Raw genomic sequence first — 10,763 nt, 5'->3', positions numbered from 1 at the left:
AGCGTGGTATGTTACAGTGCTGAATGCTGAGGAAAAAAAATAAAGGTAGAGCAGGGTATGGGGTACCTGTGTGGGGCCTTCTCACACTGGCCCTACCTATCATGACTGCTCTATTTGCAATCACAAATACTCCTAGGGGGTAGGTTGTGATTGTAAACAGAGAAGTCAGGATAGGCCCTGGGGAGAGGGTATCATCTGAGTAAAGGTGAAAGAAGGGATGGAGCTGGGCATGTGGACACCTGGAGGAAGTGGTCCAGGCAGAAATAACTGCCAACACCAAGCCATAAGGTGGGAGTATTCCTCGTGTGTTCAAGGAAAAGCAAGGGAGCCATCGTGGCTGGAGTAGGGTGACACACCGAAAGTAATAGATTAGGACTGAGCACCTCCATTGGGTTTGGCAATAGGAACACTTTCGGACCTGGACAAATGTGCACAGTGTTGTGTTCATGGAATGGCAGGAAAACGCCATGTTCTTCATTTAGAATATTGGTGGATGTACTTCATTTTATTTTTTCTAATTTTTTTCTTTATGTTTTACACTTTTTTCTGATTTTCACTGATTTGATTGTTCTTTGCGGTGGATATCTACAGTCCAAATTCCTTGAGTTTTCTGCTGTCCATGGCTAATCTCATCTCTGTCTTTGCCTGCCACAAGAAGAGGCAAGGGTTTTTAGCTATTTTCTACAAGCCCAGGGCACAGAGGGAAGAAGAGAGCTCTGCATGCCTTTGGACCCCTGTCTCTGTCTGGGCAGAGATAAGAGAATCATTGTCAAGTCAGGTCATGGAAAACAGCTTACTAAAAGGACCATCTCCAAAATTGAAGACAGAGTGTAGTATAACCACAGGGGTTAGTGCTGTGCCCGGCAATAGTGACGATGTGTGTTCTAGTGGGACAGGTGGAGCTATGGCCATGCAAAAGGAGAGGAGCAGTGACTAGAGCTCTGAGGGAAAAGAGCTTGTGCCCTATGTCAGAAAAATAACCACTCCAGTAATCTGGAAGGGGAGTTTAGATGCACATGAGAAAACATGTCACTTCCCCTAGAATTCTATACCTGCACAGCAACATCTTTTCTTGTTTCCTGCTCCTGTACCCTCTTTTCTTGGAAGAGGTGGCCTGTGACCTGCTCTCCTCTCCCAAGAGGCTCAGCCCCAATCTAGACATGAGCACAAATCCTTAGCCTTGGGGAAGTTACTTTCCTTTTCATTATACGAAAGACAAATTATTCTCTCTCTGACTTTGAACTGATATTCATAATTCATTTTTGGTTGCAAGAAACAAACAAATGGAGCCTAAGTATATTCCAGACATCAGATGTGGCCTTGTGCACCCTTTAAAGATCTAGTTAAACTTGGCCCCAAACCACCTCTTTTGAGAATTCAGAGTTTTCATCACAATTTCTGAGTTCCTGAGCTACTTCTTGTTGCTTCTTCCTGCCCCCATACTCCCACTTTGGTACGGACTCTGCCAGTTATGCTTCTTATACACCTGGTTTTTAAGTCTAGAGAGTTCACTGATTTCCCCCAAACATTCCCTTTACCTCAAGCATTTTGTGAGTATAAGGACATGAATGATAGATCACTTTTCATTTGCTCAGTTCATTTTTTCTCCATACACTGTCCCGTTTAAGGAAGATGTACTACACTTGTGATAAGAAAACCAAAAAGGAATACACAAGCTTTAGCTGCTAGTATATTTTTAGCGGGGCAGTGGGAAAAGGGTAATATAAATTCTTTCCTATGAAGGGTAGAACAAAATTCAGCAGCTCATCAGCAGCTTCAAAGGGACATATCAACTCGATGAATACCCCTCTATCAAATTCACAAAACAGCAAGTACTCATAGATTTTGGCAGCTCTCCTTATTTCTGCACCACCACCATGTACAAGAATTAACATGTGTGGTGGCCCTATGTTGCAGTAGAATGGCTATCAGAAATAATTTTTCTTCCATTTGTGAAACCATCAGCAAGTATTCCAGGTGAAATGACAGTCCATGCAACTGTGGGTAGTTTACGAAATATTTAACAATCAGTACAGCACAGGCATCAACCAATCACAACAGACCCTGGCCAATGAGAATGGGTGTCAGGAGTGAATAACTGGTGCAGCCCCACAGAGGACACAGCTGCATCTCCTCCCTACCCATAACCCAACTCTGCTGATTTATACCATTTTGTACCCAAATCTTTCTTTTCTCTTTCCCTTTCCAAAATGTACTTCATTCATTTGTACATTCATTTAACAAAGACATTATTGAGTTTCTTCACATGCTAGGAACCATGAGTACCTAAACAAGTAGGTCCTCAAATGCAGTAAGAAGTCTGTGACCCTAAGATGACCCCATAATGACCTAGGAGTCCTGCACTACCCCTTGGCCAGCTGGACCAGGGCTGATTCATTTGCTGCCTTAACACTGCGATGCTGTGGTGCTCCAGATATTAGAGAAATGCTTTCCTTGATCACTAGGAATTTCACAGATCAGAGCATCATTTGATTTTAGAATTTTAGACCTGAAAAGGATCTTTTTACAGGTGTCGAAACTGAAGCCCAGAGAAGTGATGTTGTTCACCAAATTCATGTCTCTGCCCATTTTTGTCCTTTTTCCTTTCCTTTTCTAGCCTCCAAAGTGGTCTCAGAGCTTTGGATCTATTGCCAGAGCTAAGACCAACTTGAAAAAATAAGAAAGCTATCAACTTTCTAGGCTTGCAGGTGTACTTAACTTGTTTTAAAATAGAGTAAAAAGACAAATCATGGATGTACAGACTTTCTGTTTCCTTTACACTAAGCCCAATACAGGTTACCTGATTAAAGCTTTTGAACTATCACCAAATATTTTTTTTTCATTTCTTGAAACTTTATTTTATTTTATTTTTAAAAATTTTTTTGGTTGCTGGCCAATACAGTGATCATTTCTTGAAACCTTAAAGTACACTTTTGTGCTTTAAATTGTATTTCATCGTGTCCTGATTGCCTTCCCTGGACTCGAACCCAATAGACTCCATCCTGGATCTCCTCAGCTACCTCATCAGCTACCACTCGTGAAGGCCCTGAGAATGCCCTCACAGACCCCCATGACAGGAGGTGTGGCTGACCAAGGGCCCAAGTGGCTGATCTCTCTGTTTGTACCACGGCACACCTCCCAGCTGTGGCTCCCGCCAGCGACTGAGTGCCGCAGGCTCTTGAAGCAGGCCTGTTTCTGGGAGATGGTGTTGCTCTGACAGCTGACTTTGGCCCAAGCACACTTCCACCTAACCTTCCCTTTTTCTCTCCTCCACTGGCATCAGTCTCGGGTTGTGGTCTGACAGCTCTCCTAGCCTCTCTCAGCACCCATCCCATGTTGCTCACACAGGTATTTCCCTTGATCCAGTCCTTGCATATTTCATCTCGTCTTGGCATCTGTTGCTCGCAGGACCCCAGTGAACCTGTGTCAGGATCACAGTGTGCAGAGCTCACTCATTTCCTTTGGATCCACGCTCATATCACTGCACAACAGGACTTTATTTCCATTACTTTGGGCATGTGCACTGACAAAGCCTAGTTTCTATTTCACTCTGTCCCTCTTTCCATCATACCAGTAGACTCCTAAGGCTTTCTGATGAGGAGCCACATTTACTTTTTAATGAAATCTCAGGTGATCACTTCCAGGGGAGGACAATGGTCCTGGCAGGAGAAGTCAACTATTTAAGCAGGGGTGGAGAGTGTAGGTGGTGTACAGATTCTACAAAATGGGGTGATTTGTGGAGAGGGAATAAAGGACAGAAATAAATAGTGGTAACCAGCTTGAAGAGTTTGGCTTTGAGATGACTGGCAGCTTGGGACTGACCTGTTGGTGACCCCTGGATGTGGTTCCTTGTTCCTTTACCCTGGAGAGGATGCTACCTTGAGATGAGTTGAGAATAGACGTGGAACCTCACTGATCTTCTCCCAATTTCAAGTTCAAAGGAGTTGGTGTGTGCAGCAGCCCCTGGGGGCACAGATGAGGGGGGACATACCTAGCACAACTGCTATCCCCTCTGCCAAAACCCTTCAGCCACCTGGCATTGAAGAGTATGTGTCACATGGTACACCAGCTTGCTGCCACATTCACACAGTAGTCACAGCTGCTGTGACTTTATGGTGGGTGGACTGAATGTGAACAGTGTCGGCAGGTAGAACCTAATCACTTAGAAAACTGGTCATTCTGGGGAGAGAGTCACCCAATGTGCAGGTGTAAGTATACCTGAGACAGGACTTATCAAAGTTACACTTCCAGTCCACCACCTGGCAGCCTCAGGGAAAGTGGGAGAGGAGGGGACCAGCCACCTGCGGGGGACTGTGCAACTGGAAGGACCAGTCTGGCCAGCCTGGGCTGATGGCTGGAACTGATATTGATAAAGATGAAAATTAAGACATTACAAACAGGGAACTTGGAGATCTGCAGCCTCTATTACCGAGACTTGTTAATAACACTGCTCCTAACTCTTAACCCTCTATAAATACTCATTGAACTGAGCTGAATGGATTTGAATACAAAATATTAGCTTCTTCTGAGATATTCTCATATTCCAGGAGGAATGAGTTCCTGCTCTCTCACTTATACTTCGGTCCCTTGATTGCAGCTGAAGTCAACATTTCCAATTCAGGATTAGTTGAGCTACTCAGTAATGGAGGACTCCAGAGAAAGTTCATGACCATAGTTCACCACACTCTCATAGATGGGCATTGTGGATTAGTGACAGGTGCCAATGAGGAATTTAGCTCTAAGAAGGGCTAAGAAGAGAGGTCGCCCCAGCCAGGTTCATTGACCAAGTTAAAAAGGAGTATCTTCACATGCTCATGACTCGAGAAAAGCCAAATGAAATTCCCTTTGCTGAGACCCTGCTACTCAGAATCTGACCAAGAGGCTGTCCTGTTAATAGTGAGTGGTTTTCCTGACATTCTCTTTCTTGTATTCTTTGACTTAGGAGAACTAAAGGAATGGGCTCCTTGGCCATGATCTCTGTTTTTGAGGATCTGCCCTTTCTTGGATGAAAGTAAAGTTCACGGAGAAGGAAAACACTTCCCCACCTAGAAATGTGGCTTCTCCTGTGCTTCTCATACCCGAGGAGCAACACAATTCTGCTCTTGCCTTTGTCTTTTCCACTCCATTCCCTACTGGGGCATTTTTGTGTGTGTACTTGTCTTCGAGTCACTTCATGTTACTAATTATGAATTTTCTACCCCCTTGGGAGAAAGATTGAAGACTTTGTGCTCTTACGCCTGGACAGAGTACCCTCTTAGCATAAAAACCAGCAAGTATATGGAGGGTTGATGTAAGGAAAGTGGTAATTTGTTCTTCTCCACTGAGGACTGAATGTACAAAAATAGAATAAAAGGAGATTTAAATTATACAACACTTAAACAGCTTATGAGGTTTGAGGTGGGGATCTTTATTTTATTTTATTTTATTGTCATTTTTTCGTGACCGGCACTCAGCCAGTGAGTGCACCGGCCATTCCTATATAGGATCCGAACCCGCGGCGGGAGCGTCGCCGCGCTCCCAGCGCAGCACTCTACCCAGTGTGCCGCGGGCTCGGCCCGAGGTGGGGATCTTTAAAAAAGATTTACTGGACTGTCAACTCTACCTTAAAGAAATTTAAATTCATCTAAATATCTACACATGTCACTGTCCCCTGCAGAGCCCAGATCTTTCTCAAGTTCTTCCCAAGGTGCCAGCCAGCCCTGACTGTGGATTTGAAACAGGGACCATATTTGAGACATAGCCAGTCTTTCTACCCACTCAGAGCACCTGCCTCTACATTTGAGTGAATTGTAAAGTTGTAAGAGGTTTAGATTTTGTGGGGGTGAGACACACACAAGCTAGAAGCATGTTTAGGCTCCAGTTCCCAAGAGCCTCCTTCTCTGACTGGTCCCACGTAGCTAAGTGCCAAGGCAAGCCTGGATGGGGGGCTGAGAAGACTCTGGTCAAGCAGCACTGCACTCAAATGTTAGCTCTACCATTTACCAGCTGGGTGAACTCAGGCAAGTTCTTTGTAACAGCTTGGAGCCTTGGAATTAGAAGAAACAAGCCAACCTCTCTCTCCTGTAACTGCATCTGAAACACTCCATTATGGCAATTCCCACTTTGTCCTTTAATTATTTGTCTTTAACTCTGTCCCCCATTGACTATAAGTTCCTTAAATGTAGGGATTCTTTTCATTTTTGACATTGACTAGCATATTGAAGGTGCTTAATAAATTTGCAGTAAAAATGAGTAATGGATTAATGTCTAGATTATTGTACATGATTGTGCAAATTAAATGTGATAAAGTTAGCTCTTTCCAAAGTGTACTGGCCTTGAACTTTTGAGAAAAGGAAGAAATGACTCGAGATTTCACTTAACAATGTGTATTTCCTCCATTCTTTTATGTCTTCCCTTGTCTTATATTCATCTTTAGTTCTTTCAACTAATATTTAACAAAGGCCTCCTATGTTCCTTCCAGGCACTGGGCTAAGTCTTGAGATTATATGAAAAGTCACATTCCTCACCTTGCAATCTAGAGAGGAGACAGTCTTTAAAACATTACAAACACTAGGCAGGAGCCATGGCAGCCCCCATTGCCCAGTGGAAGGCAGGAGCCCACACCCTGGAAACACCACTTCCACGTGGTCCACCACAGCCACCAGAGAAGAGGAGAGGAGAGGAGAGGAGAGGAAAGAATCACAATAATTCCTTAAATTTTCAAAAGGAGAGAATGGAACTGAGGACAACAGAGGTGCGGAGGGTGGAGGGGGTTAGGGAGAAATTGGTAAAGGGCCACAAAAAATGTTTACATTATGTAATGATAAAATAAAATTTTTAAAAATTACAATAGCAAAATAACTGTAGAATATTTAGAGAGCACAGAGCAGACACTAGTATCTGCTTGGGGAAGTCAGCAAAGGTTCCATAAAAGAGATGGCATTTAAGCTGAGACCTGAAGATGGAGCAGAAGTTTCCCAGGCTTAAGGAAAATAGACCTGACAGCCAGGGATAGAGTCTCAGGTCTGCTTGTAACCAGCCAAGCATGCTGGACAAGTTACTTTACCTCTCAGAGACTCAGTTTCTTCATCTGTTAAATACAGTTAGCTCCTGGGATTTCTGCCAGTATTCAGTGAGATTTCCTAGGGAAAGTGCATAGCATCAATCCTGGCAATGGTAAATGAACAATACATTTTAGCATGGGACTGCATGGCTAAGAGCCTAGAAGTAAGAGAGCCTGGTTGTTATGGGAACCACGGTCAGGTTTTGGAGGTGTCCAAGGAGGACCACAGTGAACAGTGCCCCTCTTTCCCACCTGGGTTTGGGATAATTTGAGATCATTTTAATTATGGAGGCCAAAATATCACCTTTGAAATAGGAATGGCTAAATTGGAGAACAAGCCTGGAACAAGGAAAACAGCTGGAAGGCACCCAGACTGGGCAGATCTGGGGATGGCAACTTCCCAAACAGAAGCCTGCCCGGGAAAGACTCAGGGCATGGAGCAACAGAGGAAACCTCAGGCTCACTCCCAAGACAGAGAAAGGAGAAGCAAAACGAGCTTGCCCGGCTGTCCTTTCCTGTTTTACCAGTCAGGGACTCCCAAGTTGGAGTGAGTAAGGGATGGAGCATGATCAGACTGTTTTCTTATGTTAAGGGGGTGAGGGGGTACTCCCCTCTAACACAGAGTTACTAGGGCATAGGGGCTGGGGGGTGGGTGGCATTCTGGGCAGGGAAAGGATTAGGAGATGTCAATGAGGTTTGATAGGCAGATATGGCCAGATCATGAAGAGCTTCACATGCCAGCCAGGCAAAGGAGCTGAGGGTGAGTGACTACTGAGAGGAAAGGAAGAGGGACTGACCAGGAACATCGATTGACAGATTGCCAAGAAGAGCGACAAGTGCAGCTGGCAGTGCCTAGCATACTCCTAGAGTGCACTGATCCCCATGCTTATAGGCAGACAGAAGGCTGGTGACGTGGTTCCACCAGGTCCTTAGGAAGTTGAAGATGCTGACAAGGAAGTGGGATCTGGGCTAGACTGGCCTGAAGCGAAAACAGTAGGGAACAGATATTCTTGGGCAGGCTCCAGGAGTCCCAAAACCAGATAGCACAGTCAATTCAGAGGGCAAGGGAAAGTTTGAGTAAGGGAGTGAAAAACCTGAATGGATGAGAGGATACAGTAGGGAGTTGCATTTTCAGATTTTTTTGAGATGGGAGATTCAGGGGTGTTAACAAGATCCAAGGGGTAGCCCTGAGAATGGAATAGAGGAATAGAGGTCAATGTCATTGTCATTATAGTGCGGAGGTCACTGTATGCTGGAGGAGTCATCTACAAGAATGTGGAGCCCTCAGGATGAGGTCAAAGTTAACAAGGAGAAGAGACATTTTACATCTTTGATATATGGAATCAGGATAATTAAAGTAGCCATGTATGAAGGAACCAAGAAAGAAACTAAGATATGACAACCTTCAAATAACAACCATCCCAAAATTGAGAATAAGCCACCCAGTTTATGCAAGGATGGGGATCATATAAATATAAAGATATTTATAATTGTCATAAGATATAGGCCTTGTTACAATTACAGACACAGCAACAATGAAGTCGTTTTTTTTCTACTAAAGAAAAGATTTGTGCTGCCCACAAACTGTGTAGTAAACCTTCACAGAGGTTTATTGCCATTATTGTCATTTTCAATAACTGATTTAATTCTAATTTCTTTGAGATACTTCCTCTCTCCCTAAAAGCACACAAAAAAGAGAAGTGTTTCCTCCTAAACTGTAGATCCATAGGGTACCATAGAAGCTCTTGTGCAAACCAGGCAACACATGAGCTATGAGTTTGTGAGAGAAAAGAAATCTCTTTCACGTACACAAAACCAGATGGCATCTATCACTTCATCTGATGGTTGTGATTATTACTATTATTTCCCATAATTGCCCTTTTGGGATCAGCTCATCATGCTAAGCACTTGTAATTAGCCAATGAAAGATTTGGAGCTGAGCTAGTTTAAAAAGAAAAAAAAAGAACTGAGGCCAATATGATGGAATGCACACAGCAATTCAGTTTTATAATGCTTCAGCCAAAGAGGTTTTTTCTAGAGATGCCTTTTATTAAAATCAGATGGACTATGATCACTTTTGTTGTGGCATTCAGTCATCTTAGACAATTCTGCAAACATGCTGTGAAAAACATGGAGAAGGAAAACAGGAGCAAAGTAATTCTGCAGAATCACAAGCATGGTCTTAGCCATAGGTTCATCGCCAGGAGGAATCCTTGAGAACGCCAACCTTCATTGTGGTGATCTAGAAGTCAAGAGCTTTGAAAACAGAACTCCTCCCTGACTTCCTTTTCCCTGTCAAGATACATAAGAGAATTTAAACTCATCAAAAAGCTTGAGTTGAGCTGGCTGGTTAACTAGGACAGGCCCAACCTTGAGTTCAGAGAGCTTTCTAATGCTTTCCACCTGCCTCTTCAAAGAACAAAGTTTCCAGGATGTACTGACTGCAAAGGAGGCTTGCTCCTAAAGATAAGGATCACATGGTAGCCAAAATGGCATACTGTGGAAGTCCAGCTCAACGCTGTCACTCTTAAGAAATTACCTCATGCCCAAGAGTCTTTTTCTTTCTTTCTAAAGATGTTTAATTATCATAAGAAAAGTAGCCAACAGTAATGCAAAGACATTCAGCCCTTGAGGCTTTTGATAATCTGGTCCCACCTAGCCCATCCAAATTCAGCAGCCAGTGGATCCTCTTCACCCCAGGGTGAGCATTTCATTGTCTCCTATTCCTTTCCTCCCCGCCACACACATGTTCCTCCCCAACACGCATGGGCTATGGTCATTCCTGCCTCCACCCACACTGCTGCCCTGCTTAGAATGGTTTGTCCCCTCTCACCATCTCTCCAAATCCTTGAAACTCCAATTCATGTTCCTTTCTTCATGAAATCTCCTCCAATGGCACCAGCCAACACCAATCTTTTCCCTCTTAGTCATCCCTCCCACTTAGAGTCAGACTAGGGATAGAAAATGGTTTGCTCTTGAGGGATAATACCGACTGCTGGTGTGCATGGAGTTGTGTCTTAGAGAGTCCGATGTTACTTCTGAGCTCAAGACTGCCATGGCCTTTTAGCAACAACAATGAGAATGGTATTGGAGGAGGGAATACACAGTGTGTGTCTAGTATTTGCCAACCTGGTCTAAATCATTCATCTTGGCAGTGGTTTATAATGGAACTTAATTTTACATTGTCTCATATTATCCAATTGTATGCAGTTCCATTTTCTTATGGTTCTTTGGGTAAGATCTTCAGATTTTAAAGAGATAAACTTCTTTGGTTATAGGGAGAAATAACCAGAAAAGATGTTATAGAGAGTTATGACTGTCATTCTCAAGGGGCCCCTCAAGCTGGCCTTCCCTTTGGGTCAGGTCTACAGGGCCCCAAAAGATTTCAAATATGCACCCAAGGGTGATGGATTTTCTGGTGTGTTTTCTCATAAATATTGTATGTGTATATATGTTCTAGACATGTATACTTAATGTATAAACCAGATTACTAGTTAATTTGCAACTGGAGACATTCCTTCCCAGAAATTATACTGTCCAGGGCTACTTCTACAAGGCACTTCCTTCTGAATAATAAATAGGAAAGAAGCTGAAGTTGCCCAGTGAGCATGAAATCAGAACCTTCCCCTCCTTTCTTTCCAGTGGTAAAAAAGTGGGCCCTGGTGCAAAACTGCTCTGGCCCTGCCGTTTGCTGGGCAGGCTGTCCAAAGCAACTTCTCAG

This window comes from Cynocephalus volans, chromosome 9 (genome assembly GCF_027409185.1).
Source record: "Cynocephalus volans isolate mCynVol1 chromosome 9, mCynVol1.pri, whole genome shotgun sequence".
In the NCBI taxonomy this organism is placed as follows: Eukaryota; Metazoa; Chordata; class Mammalia; order Dermoptera; family Cynocephalidae; genus Cynocephalus; species Cynocephalus volans.
This window is presented reverse-complemented; position numbering follows the sequence as displayed.